This window comes from Caretta caretta, chromosome 19 (genome assembly GCF_965140235.1).
Source record: "Caretta caretta isolate rCarCar2 chromosome 19, rCarCar1.hap1, whole genome shotgun sequence".
In the NCBI taxonomy this organism is placed as follows: Eukaryota; Metazoa; Chordata; order Testudines; family Cheloniidae; genus Caretta; species Caretta caretta.
Window position 1 is genome coordinate 11,354,892 of NC_134224.1, and position 13,201 is coordinate 11,368,092.

Sequence of the window (13,201 nt, forward strand, 5' to 3'; positions counted from 1 at the left end):
AGAGCAGCGCTGAATGCAGCCTCGGTGCTGGGCCTTGATCCCATCACCCCCTGCCCCCTGTTGTGGCTCCAGCCCCTCCGAGGGTGGGGGCCTTCAGGCCCCGTGCAGCACCCTCTTCCCTTCCACACAGGCAGGGGCGAAATGTGGCCGCTAATGAACGGGCACGGTGTTGCCAGGCAGCAGGGCGGCACGGGATGTGAAGAAGCGAATTTGGAACTGCAACAGGAAGCTAGGGAGGTGGAATATGCAGCCCCAACTGCCTTGGGTCCTGCCTTTCTCCCTGTGTCATAAGCGACCTGTTGAATCAAAAGGGGAGTGGGCTTGCTGGAGCCCCACCCAAGCTTGGAGTCTTTTGACCTAGGTATGCTGCAAAGCCTGTCGGTCTGAGCTGCCGAGGCTGTGGGGAGGGGTCCCAAGCTGCATGGGTTATGTGACAGGATCAGCTGCGCGGGGGAGGCAGTCTGGCAGTGCTGGGGTCTCAGATGGTTTTGTGGCTGGGATCCAGGCTGGTGCTGTGGTTTTTAAATGCACGGTCAGGGCCCCAGAGCTTAGGACGGTGCCTATCGCCATGGAGGTTTATTAATAAATATCATGGGCCTCCCAGTAACAGTTAGGGCCCCAGATGCGAGTGGGACCCCATGGCGCCTGGTGCTGGACACACACAGAATACACAGCGGCTGCCCTAACATGATCACAATCTAAACAGCCAAAGGGTGGCTGGGGAAACCAAGGCAGGTGAAGTTACTTGCCTGTTATCATACAGCCCATTGCTGGCAGAGCTGAGAACAAATCCAGATCTCCAGAGTCCCAGGGTAGTTCTCTGCCCTCTAGATCACGCTGCCTCTGTCAACTCTTTCAGCCTGATGACCTGACTTAATTGCAACCAGGTAAAACCTGGCTCCTAGGGACAAGCGTTGCCCCCAGCTTCTAGCCACGGGAACTGAGCGGGACTAGGTTTTTGGTCAGGAATTTGTGACAAGTTGAGACCAAAACTTTTCATGGAAAAGGGTTTGTCTAGACAAAACTTGTTGGGAAGGTTTCTCAGGTCCAGGATGGAATTTCTGGTAGAGGGGAGAGAGCGGGACCCCAGAGCAGCTACTCACCTGAGAGCTGGGGGTGCTCACCTGGAACAAGGTTCAGTTTCAAGTCCCTTTTCTGGCTGTGTTGGAACTGGGGTATGAATGTGGGTCTCCAATAGGCCAGAGATGTACCCTAACCACTGGACTCCTGGCTGCTCTGGGTCTCGGTTTCCTCCTATAGAATCATAGAATATAAGGGTTGGAAGGGACCTCAGAAGGTCATCTAGTCCAACCCCCTGCTCGAAGCAGGACCAATTCCCAGTTAAATCATGGAGAATGGGGCAATAAAAAAAAAATTCATGGAGAATGGGGCAATTCTGAAATTGGAATGGGGGGGGACAGGAAAGCTGGTTCCTGCCCCACTCCTGAGCTCTGAGACTCAGGACTTTGGGACGACATCTCCTCCAACTTGCTGGGACTCCCCCTCCCCCTGCATTGTCTCCTCTGAGACCCCAGCCCTGTCAGCGCGAGGGACCAGAACGGTCCCACTACTCAGCTCAGGCATGAGGGTCGATGGGGACAAACGGGGCAGCAGTGTGGTGGGGCTAACCACGGAGCTGTCTCCTCAGCGTAGGCTCCGCTGAGCCGGACACATGGGTGGGGCCACGCCACGCTAGCTGAAGCGGTCCTGGGGCTGTGACAGGGCTCTGAGCCAGTTCCCCTAGCCGGCCAGCCAGCTGGGTGGGGATGGGACTGCTTGTTTATTCCAGGCGAGAGCTCAAGGCCACCTTGGCTGCCTTTTCTCTCTGCCTTTCCCCCTCCTGGCATGATAATCGCTCGTGGTGAAGGTCAGTTTGCACAGTGTTATCTGCAGTGGCTTCTCCTCAGTCTTTGCATGGAGTCCCTGGCTGGGGTGCTGCCGGGCGTGAGCTGAGCCTCGCTAACCGGAACGGCTCCCATCTGGCCCTTTGGTTTAACAGCTTTTCCCTCAAGGTGAGAGCCAAGGTTTGCTTAAAGTGGGGGTGGGGCACAGGAGGGTGTCTCTCTCCCTCCCTCAGCCCCCCCCCCCAGGATGGTGGCTCGGCACATGTGAGGGAACCCCAATCCCCCCGTGCCCCGACAAATCAACCTGTGGCCTGCATGGGGGCACTAGCCACAATGGCCTGATCCTGAGCCCCCCTGTGGGGTGGAAGCGTGGCCTGAGCACGGGTTGGGGTGGGGGAGTTTGACTTCTGGCCCCAGATCCGCAGAGGCATTGCAGCACCTAAATCCTACTGGTTTCAATAGGAGTGAGGTGCCTGGAAGCCTCTGGGGAATCGGAGACTTGGCTCCCAAGTGCCCTCTGATGGTGGCTGCCTCCATCTGTCTGTCTGTCCAACTAGAGCCTGTGATCTCAGCCTGTGCCCCATGGGCTGTTTGCATCCCTGTCAGGATGGCCCATGTGCTGTCCTCAGGGCTGCACAGGTAGGGTGTATATGGTGTGGTTGTGTCCCACAGAGAGCTGCCTCGGCGGCCCCTATGGTAAATAGGTTGCAAACTAGAGGCTCTTTGGGGGCTGGTGTTCGGAGGGGCGGGGCGAGGTATCTCAGGCCGGGCACCCCAAACTCGAGGCTCCTCTTCCACGCCTGCGGCTGCCCCAATGCCCTCCTGAGGTGGGCTCAGTTTATTGGCCTCCCTCCCCAGGCTGTAACCAAGCTTGTGGGTGAGTTTTGGCGCTCTGAGGCCCGGGTGCTGCTCTGCAGGAGGGCAGCGTGTGGGGCCCCGGCCGGCCGGCTTCACAAGCCTGAGCCCCGCTCCACCCAGAGCGCCCTCAGCCAGGGGCGGAGCGGGAGGCCTGCATCGTCCCTGTGTGCTGCCCGGGGATAGAAACCAGCATGGAGCACCGTGCTGGCCTTGCTCCTCGGCCCGAGACGGCAGCAGTTCCTTGGCTTCAGCTCATGAACCTGCACCTGGCTGCTCAGTGCAAGGCCAGACTCCACCCTGGTGCCGTGGCACCAACTTCAGTGGGCTCTGGCCGGGGATCGATTCAAGCCAACGGGCCAGAAGTCAGGGTCCCGGTCGGTCCTGGGGTCTCTACAGGGGTTGGCATAAAAAAAAAAGGAAGGAGCCTTTTGCAGGTGAATCACATGGCAACAACTACACCAGGCAAGCTCCTGACCAATCTCCATCCACGTTCTCCGACCGTGCCCATCCCTGTGGCATCTGGCCAGGTGAGATCACAGTTATTCCCGTGCTGAAGTAGCTGCCTTCTTTGCAGGCCTGACGCCTCGAAGCCGAGGCAAAACCATCACTGCCCCCTTATCTGCGCCGATAAGTGTTTATCGGCTCTGGGGGCTGCGGGCTAAACCAACTCCCCGCTCCGCAGTGGAGGGGAGGTGGGGCAGGGTCTTGGATTTACTGTCTCTGCTTAGGAACGGTGCAGCCGGGCAGCCCCAAGGTCAACTCGGCTGGATGCTGACAGCACTGGATTTACCGATTCTCTGCTTAGGAATGGTGCAGCAAAGGAGCAGCCCCAGGGCCCGGCTGCTCGTGCCCTGCACTCCAAGGCCAGGCCTTGTGTGGGAAAGACAATCGTAAGTGGAAGAGAGAGCCCAGGAGAAGTGTTAGTAACATGAACGGTCCTGCTGCCGTGGGCTTGCCTGGGACTGAAGAGCACTGAGGCTGTGGTAATCTTTGAAGGGCTTTTTGGGGCTCTCCCCTCCTGGCTGAAAGCCTGACTCCACCATGGTTAGCATATGTCAAAGCCTCGCCTGGCACCAATTAAAGAAATTGATCTGAAGATCCTGTACTCAGTGATTAGCCTGGCCCTACCCAGTCCAGGGGAGGGGGCAAGGAAAGGCTCTGTTTGTGAAAGGCAGATGAAACACGGGCCTCCCTCTGCCTCCCTGCATCCTTGGCCAGCATTACACAGGAGGTGCGACTAGATAAAAGATCAGATAGAGCTAGACTAGGTCAGATTAGATTGAAGTTCCCTTATGGCCTTGGAATCTATGAGTGCTGCTGGAACAGAGCGGGGGTGCTGTAGGGTGATTCTCACCCCTCCAGGCTTATTCTCCTCCCCAGGGGGTACCCAGAGCTGAGCGTCAAGCCATAGAGCTGCCATGCAGGTCCCGTAGCTTGATGGCTCAAGCTCTTCGCTGCACTGCTGGGTTTGAATCCTGAAAGTGCCTTTGCTCCCTAGATCAGCAGGGGACGTGGGCGTGGGGCATGGTCAGCCCTTAATGGGAGATGGAGAGCCACACTGCTGGGGTCTTGGAAGGGCCGGAAGAATGGTCAGAGAGCAAGGCTGGGGTCAGCCAGGCCATGTTGTCCTGCTACAGTCCCCCATGGCCCATTTCTGCACCGCAGAAACCAGCACCTCGGTTGCTGTTAGCTCGTTCCCCTTTTGGGCTGGGGCAGCAGCGGGGCCAAGGATTGAGTTGGCAGGGGAAGTCCAACCCTAAAGCTTAACCCTAAAGTGAAAACAGTCTCTGGTCATGTGAAGCCAATTTGTAGGTTGCCTTCTGTGCTCATGATTGAGCTGGAGCGTGTTCTGGCAGAACTGGGCAGGCCAATCCTTGATGCCAGGGGTCCGTCCCCCCATGTTTTCGCTGGAGCCTCTGAACTCTGCTCATCAGCACAACTGCTTGTGTCTCCACTGAAAACGCTGCCCACCCAGGAATGCAAAAGCCACAGCTGCTGGTAGGCTAAAGCCCCATTGGCACTCCAGGAAATTGGTGCCACCTGGGAGCAGCTCAGGAAGTGCTACTTCCCAGCAAGGGGCTGAGATGCTGGCCAGGGCCAGGGCTCGGGCTCGGGCTCGGGCTCTAATCTAAACCTTTGAGCCAGCCGTGTAGCTGTCAAGGACACCGTTTGCAAGGCCCAGGGCACCCCAGCGACTTCCCCTCACTAGACAATGAGATCACATTAGAACATGACCATGGGGAGTCATGTTAACAGCATAGACAGGGAAGACAGGGACAAGTCAGGTTAAACATCATGCCAGCTGGTTGGGGGTTACCCTGTGGTTCCCAAAGGGTTTACCCATGACCAGCCGGTATAACATTAAACACAGCATGCTCCTATCTACGCTGGATACTTAACATCCTGTTCCTTACTTCCAAGCAGACGCCCTTGGGAGGTGCGGGGGGAGAGGAACCTTTCTGGCCAAAACCTAATAGGGTTCTAACCGGAAAACGGGCACAAGCTACTCTGTTCCGATCCAGAGCCCAGCTGTTTGGGGCTGGAGCTTGGATTCAGGCCCATCTGAGCCTTCCTGACCACTGGGAACAGGAAGGTGGTTATAAAACCAGGCTGTGGGCAGACGCTTCTCTGGCTGCACTGGGGAACGTGAGTACGGCTGGCTAGCGGGGGTAGGATGGTAGCATGGGCCACTGGAGACATGGATTCACGTCCCTGCTCTGCCAAAAGCTCCCTGTGTGACTTGGAGTGACTCACTGCAGCCCAGATACACCAAGACATTTAGGTTCCTAAGTTCTGTTGAAATCCACGGGAGTCAGGACCCTAAATCCTTTTGCAGATCTAAGCCTTAAGCTCCCTGGGCCTCCACTCCCGATCTGCAAGATGGGGCTAGCAGCAGTGCCCTACCTTCTAGGATTGAGACGTGCTCAGAGACTACAGGCTATCACAGACAGAGAGAAACCTAGCTACCACCAGATTGTCACCTGCTGCGGTTAAAACCCAGCCACTCTCAGTGCAGATTAAATACCTGTATTTATTACTCCGAGTATCTGTTTGGTGCCCATCACCACAGCATCTGGGCGACATACTAGACTTTTGAGACCACTCGCGCCATGCAGCGTTACCAGCCTCCAAGGAAGCCTGGGGCTGGGCGGGGGCCCTGCTATCTTGCATCCGGAAGGCCAGTGCTGTCGTCAAGTGTTTCCTCACCTGGAGAGAATCTGGCTAGACTTGAAGCACTAGCTCTGATTGCACCTGGCTAGAGCAGGGACCCTGCCTGGCATGGGAGAAGCTGCAGCACAACCCCCACCCGCCCACCCCCGGGCTAGACGCAGCCGGAGGCTGGTTTTTGTGCTTGTTTCCACTGCAGGAAGCTTTGCAGGAGGTTTCTGCACCTGCAAGGGCCTTCGGGACTTTCCGCAGCAGATAAGAAATTGCATGGCTCGGCTAACTGGAGAATCCAAGGTGCCACTGGCAATTGCCCTCCCTCTGTGCTGAAGCCGGGGAGAGATTCCGGCGGCTCTTGCCAAGGCCAAAGTCTAGAGCGCGGCGATTACACCTCCGCCGAGGAAGGCCCTGCCTGGCGCGAGCACCTGCCGTTCGGCTCCTGGGTGTTAAAGTGCCACCGTTGCCACCTTTCGAGCGGGGACTCAGAGCTGCTGGGTTTGTCTTGTGCTGGAAAGGAGGGAGGTCCATGGCCATCCTCAGAGGCAAAGGCCTGAGGGTGGGCGGAGCTGAAGGTCCCACTCTGGTTACTGGCTCACTCTGCTCCGAGGGGAGCCGGAGCTGTCGTTTCCATCTGCAGGGGTGGAACTGGCCACGTGTGCCCCCTCCCTGGTCCACAGCGCTGGTGGAGCCCACACCCTGGGGTCGTGACCCCTACAAGGGTTTTGGTGGTTAATACTGCCCTGTCCTTGTCATATTGCTAAATAGGTGGGGTGGATCCCAGGGGGTGGCAACATGGGAAAGGTAGAGAAACCCTGGTCTGATGCACCAGCATAAGAATTTACTGCTTCTTCTGTCCTTCACAGCCGGTGGCCTTTGCCTGCTTCTGCTCAGACGACACCTCAGCAGCTGGGAGAGACGCAGCTCTGGGTGGACTGAGGACAGGGCACTGCGTGGGATCACTTGACCTCAGCAGGAAATAAGGATTTATTTACGGGACAGGACCAGGCCATGATGGGCTGAAGACCACGGTCTTGTGAGTGCTCTGAGAGCCTTGGATGAAAGGTGGCTGAGCATAAATCAAAAGGGTTTCTTTTCCTCTTTGTCACCAGGTACTGCAGGACGAGGGGTCTGACGGGTTGGCGGGCCGACTGGTAACGATCTCCTCCTCCAACGTCTTGAAGCCACACGCGTGACTTTTTAAGCCAGTTGGGTCATTTCTGATGGACGCCGTTTGAACGCTTGGTGTTGGCGACGCTGCTGATATTAACTCTCCGCCCCAAGGCTATCTCTAAGTGGAAGGTGGTGAGAGGACAGATTCCTCCCTGCCCCGAACCCTCTGGCGTTACTTACCCCACGTGCAGAATTGGGGGGAGGGACACAGGGGGACAAGGAGCTAGGGAGAGGCCAGTCAGAGCCCGGGGGGTCACATTTAGCCCCAGTGTAAGCAGCTGCAGCTTCTTAACATACACGTGTCCCCCACAAGTGGAATTAGGCTGGTGGGCCCAGCCCCACAATGGTATTTAGGTGCCTTTGAGGATCTAGGCCTTGGTCTTTACATTCCCACAGTGACCAAGCATAATTGCGTTCTTCTCCCCTATCACCCTGCTTGTAGTACATGGTCTCCTAGCAGTCAGCTCTGCCTTGCCTCCAGGCTGCTGTGCTAAGCCCCCCTTGTTCATTACACCACAACGAGGAGTTCCCCAAGAGGACGCGGTGAAAAAGGGAGGCGTGTGGTGTTGCTGTGTGGCTATGACGTCCCACCCCAAAAGTGGCTGCATTTCTGAGCTGGGTGAAAGGATTCCCGGATATAGCCTGCCACGTGCACTGGGACCCTTCACGATGCAAAAGCTGCTGCCGGCCAAGGGCATGAACTGGGGCTGAGCGTCGCTTTGGAGGTGCACCCTGGCACCATCCCTGCACTGCCAGCCAATGCAGAATGGGGCAGGGCCTTTGCCACACCCACAGTGGAGTGGCTCATGGTGCCAGAATGTCCCATGGGTAGAGGAAGCATCAGGGTTCTCGCTATCCTCTGTCCAAGTGTGCAAAGGGCTCCAGTGTGTTCTCTGCACTCTGTACCCGCACAGAGCTCTTAGTTTCAGAGTAACAGCCGTGTTAGTCTGTATTCGCAAAAAGAAAAGGAGGACTTGTGGCACCTTAGAGACTAACCAATTTATTTGAGCATGAGCTTTTGTGAGCTACAGCTCACTGCATCGGATGCATACGGTGGAAAGTGTAGAAGATCTTTTTATACACACAAAGCATGAAAAAATACCTCCCCCCACCCCACTCTCCTGCTGGTAATAGTTTATCTAAAGTGATCACTCTCCTTACAATGTGTATGATAATCAAGTTGGGCCATTTCCAGCACAAATCCAGGGTTTAACAAGAACGTCTGGGGGGGGGTAGGAAAAAACAAGGGGAAATAGGTTACCTTGCATAATGACTTAGCCAATCCCAGTCTCTATTCAAGCCTAAATTAATTGTATCCAATTTGCAAATTAATTCCAATTCAACAGTCTCTCGCTGGAGTCTGGATTTGAAGTTTTTTTGTTGTAATATCGCAACTTTCATGTCTGTAATTGCGTGACCAGAGAGATTGAAGTGTTCTCCGACTGGTTTATGAATGTTATAATTCTTGACATCTGATTTGTGTCCATTTATTCTTTTACGTAGAGACTGTCCAGGGTTGACTCACAACCCCCAAGTATTTCCCAACCTGGTTTTCTAACTCGGGCTCAGCCAAACATACCTTAATAGCTGATTGTATCACAAGGGAGAGACAGAGACCTTTGTTTATGCCCTAGCAGGGAGAGAAAACAGCCAGCGACAAATCACTTCATTGCTCTGATTGTACCTGATAGCGCTGAGCCAGCGAGCAGACAACAGGACACGGTACCTCGACACCTGTGCAGATTCAAATATAAATGGGAGCTGTCAGGGAAGGTTGTTTAAGGTGTTCTGAGTTTTAATGCATTAGGTGAAGCTTATTGTGCCATGGGCGTGATAAGGGATGCTTTAGAATGGCCATAGTCTCTCTTTCTTCATCACTCTGATGAGCTGTGACCTACAAAGCACTGGGTTTGTGCCTGATTTGATTAATAATTAAATAACGGTCATCTCCCTAATATTTCATTCTTACCTAGCACTTTGCATCTGTAAACTGCAAGGACCTCATCAAGAGGGTAAATGGCATCCCCCCATTTTACAAATGGAGAAACTGAGGCACGGAGACAGGAAATTATTTGTCCAAGTCTGTTTTGCTTCTTTATGATGTATAAAAATTCCCCATCCCTCTCCCCACAATCCCCTGTACGTTATTGGGGTACAGTTCTGGAACCTAAAGGGTTTTTTTTCCTCTTGCTTGTTAATTACCTTAGAAATATTATATTGTCAGACTTCATCTCCCCCGGATTCATGAGAGGGCTTTTTGGTCTGCCTTGGAGAAATGTATTGTAACCTCTCCCACCTCAGTTAAAAGGGGTGGGAATTTTGAGTCTTTAACAAAGATGGCCTGTTGCCTAAAGCTTCACTAGGCATCAGAGTGAAACCAGCACCAACAAAAAGGGATACCGAGATTTTCAAAAGTGACTACGTGAGACTGGGGGCGCTTCCACTTTGGGACACCCAACGTGAGACACCTCAAAGTGGTTGTCAGAAGGGGCTGAGCACCTGCCCTCTGAATAAAAGGCGCTGAGGTTGTGCCCCAGAATCACTGGAGCTTTTGAAAGTCTTGGCCAAAGGGCTGTAAACCGGCTGACTATGATTTCCTTCCCTTCTCAGCTGTTAAGAACATAACGGCCAGACTGGGTCAGACCAAAGGTCCATCCAGCCCAGTATCCTGTCTACCACCAGTGGCCAATGCCAGGTGCCCCAGAGGGAGTGAACCTACAGGTAATGATCAAGTTATCTCTCTCCTGCCATCCATCTCCACCCTCTGACAAACAGAGGCTAGGGACACCATTCCTTACCCATCCTAGCTAATAGCCATTAATGGACTTAACCTCCATGAATTTATCCAGTTCTCTTTTGAACCTTGTTATAGTCCTAGCCTTCACAACCTCCTCAGGCAAGGAGTTCCACAAGTTGACTGTGCACTGAGTGAAGAAGAACTTCCTTTTACTTGTTTTAAACCTGCTGCCCATAATCTGTTGGTCTCTTGTCGCTTGTGACGTCATCCCCTCCGAACTAAATCCACCCCAACAAGCGGAGTTTGCCACCATCACATTGATCAGCTGTGTGGTCTGTCACTGTCCCCTAGGCTCCGTCTGTCTTTAGACTATTAACTCTTTGGAGCAGGGTCTGCTACTAGTATTGCTTTAGTATTGCTTTTGGCCCCTGCCCTCTCTAGCATTGGTTCAAGTCAGTCTTGGCCCTTTCCTGGTTTCCACTGGTGGCAAATAGACCAGAGCTTTACAAAAACAAACCTTTGCTAACAGACCACAACACCCAGTGAAGCCTGGGAGCCGCTGCCACCCCGTGGACAATAGAGACGACACACTGCCAGGCTGGAAAGCAAAGAACCCACAACAGGTGACGCCCTGTGACAGTTTGGCAAATGTATAGTAGGCTAATCTTTAATCCTCCACCGTGCGCGTGTAATATGTTAGCTATTGTGTCCAAGTGCTATGGGGAACTCTCCCACCTTGTACACAAGATGGATCTTCAGAGGCCCTGGGGAGCAAAACAAATGAGTAAATAACATCCTCTTTGAGTCAGGTCATCTTTCAACACCTTTGTTCTCCTGCAGGATTATAGCGATTAACTAGTCTGCATAGTTTGTTACAGTGCACGGTAATCTCCTTCAGTCAGCATGGAAACTAGGTGTCAGACAGGCAGGCCTCGATGACTCAGAAGATCAGGAGCAGGTCACGTGCCCCCCCCCTTTACCTGGCGCCCCCCTTTATGTCCCTCCCACACATCACCTGTGGTAGGATCTAGAGTTTTTCTCTGCTCCGCTCGTGTGGTTTCAAATACGTGGATTGAAAATGTCCACTCTGGGGTTCTGTAGACTACGTGAACTGAGGCTGGCATTCTCAGTCTCGGTGTAGTGAACAGGTGTCCAATCTGGCCACAGTAACAAATCTGGCATTCAAAGATGTTCAGAGTAGCTGCCCGATGTGACCAACTGGGAAATAGCCCTGTTGTTGTTTAAAGAATGGTTTCAGAGGAACAGCCGTGTTAGTCTGTATTCGCAAAAAGAAAAGGAGTACTTGTGGCACCTTAGAGACTAACCAATTTATTTGAGCATGAGCTTTCGTGAGCTACAGCTCACTTCATCAGATGTTTACCGTGGAAACTGCAGCAGACTTTATATACACACAGAGAATATGAAACAATACCTCCTCCCACCCCACTGTCCTGCTGGTAATAGCTTATCTAAAGTGATCAACAGATGGGCCATTTCCAGCACAAATCCAGGTTTTCTCACCCTCCATCCCCCCACACAAATTCACTCTCCTGCTGGTGCTAGCCCATCCAAAGTGACAACTCTTTACATAGTCAAGTCGGGCTATTTCCTGCATAGATCCAGGTTTTCTCACATCCCCCCCACCCCCATACACACACAAACTCACTCTCCTGCTGGTAATAGCTCATCTAAACTGACCACTCTCCAAGTTTAAATCCAAGTTAAACCAGAACATCTGGGGGCGGGCCTCTGTGTATTTGGCCAGGCAGGATGGAATTAAAGCAAAGGAGGCTGGAAATGAGGAAACCTGCAGGCCAGGAGCAATGGCAAAGATAAGACAGCTTTAGGTACACACCTTGAAAGCAGCTAACATAATACAGGCTCCCCTGAGTTACTCCTCCCAAGGCCATGCCTGGGATCAAAGGAGACCTAAAGGCTCTGAAAAAGAGAGAGGTGGAGTGTGATAGGGAGGGAGGAGAGGGGAGGGAGGAGAAGCTACCAACGGTTTGTCAGAGAAAAGCTGACCAGAAACAGGGAGACATAGAGACTGTAAACAGGCCAGGCCAGAGATGGACTCGGCTGGGCAGAGGGGAATTTGCAAAGGTTATTTGCTTTGGTTGGCGCTTTGCTCTCATGCATTGTCCCTTTGAGAAATGAACAAACGACGGGCTGTTTTGGAGACACCGGCTCTGAGTCACTGCAAATGGAAGCCGTCCCAGGCTCTCGAAGGGAAACTTCTAGTGGTGCCCAAACTAGACTGACTCTGTGTCATTAATACAAGTGGGAGCCAGAGATCAGCAGCCCAGAGATCCAGGCTGACAGTGGTTCTTCCCAAAGTGAGGGAGGAAACCAGGCCTCTCATGTAAGGGATGCACTCGGGAGGGACTGAAAGGGGCCCAAGGCACAGTTTGCCCAGTAACTGTGACACTTTATAAATTAAAAAAACAAAACAAAAAAACCCTAAATCCATCATCATTTATACTATTTATGCCCCTTCTTGACAAAACCAACAGGCCATGGGCTGAAAGGGCCTCTCTTGTGCATAGAAGGTGTCTCTCCAGGTGAAGTCTGAGGTTCTTGGCATGTGGGGGGAGCTTGCATTGTGGATAGAAAACTTCATTCTTGTGGTGTATTGAAAACTTAAAAAATTGCAAGCTGTCACTTTAAAGCCTAAGGGTTTTTTACTGATCCTGCTTACAGGGTAGCGGGATTCTATAGGGAAGCATGTGATCAGAGTCAATTCTTCAGATAGCCAGCCTCGAGTAAAGTGGGACGAGTTGCATCTCTGTTTTTGGGGAGCAGCCTTGTTTGTCTCTCTCTGATTTGGGGTTCTTGTGTGTTATTGTTCAGAATGCTAAGAAATAAAGTAGTGTTACATTGCAACCCTTCAGCAAGAGTATTTGTCTTTTTATCTAACTTTTCTGTACATATATCATGAACATAACAATTCAGCACTTTTCTATTTTGCTTTGTTTGCCTGCTTATCTACCACCTCGCTGTGGGCCAGAATAATGGTTTGATGGCACATCTTGCTGCAATGCTGCTGCTGAGGAATTGGGTTTGGCCCCTGAAAAGTTGAATGAAATTAAATAATGAATCCAGTGACAGGATTCACTGAGCAGCTGAACCATTTAGTTCCCTTGGAGAAAAACACCACCAACAGGCTAATGAAAATTAAAAGGGCCCTTCATCTGCTGCTAGAACTTTTCTGTGTTTCAGAGGCTGATTTCAAATAGCTGAACTCTGGTTCTGCAGGAGGCATCTCGGATGGAGATGAAAACTCCCAGTGTCCTTTTTGTGTCTTGTCTTGTGACTGCAGTAATTCACAGTTGGATCATTTGTCCGGAACTGAATAAAGGGGACCTGGTCAGCTGAAAGGGCCATTATCAGCTTGAAATGGTTGATGGGGACCAATGTATAACCCTGC

At 52.6% G+C, this 13,201-nt stretch overlaps 1 long non-coding RNA gene across 1 annotated transcript; it reads left to right on the forward strand.

Moving 5' to 3' along the window:
* The first annotated feature begins 1,871 nt into the window (after positions 1-1,871).
* Positions 1,872-12,652, forward strand: LOC142069585 (uncharacterized). Its single transcript, XR_012665497.1, has 3 exons — positions 1,872-2,012; positions 6,070-9,758; positions 10,304-12,652. It is a non-coding gene; the product is annotated as an uncharacterized LOC142069585 (long non-coding RNA).
* Positions 12,653-13,201: the final 549 nt, after the last annotated feature.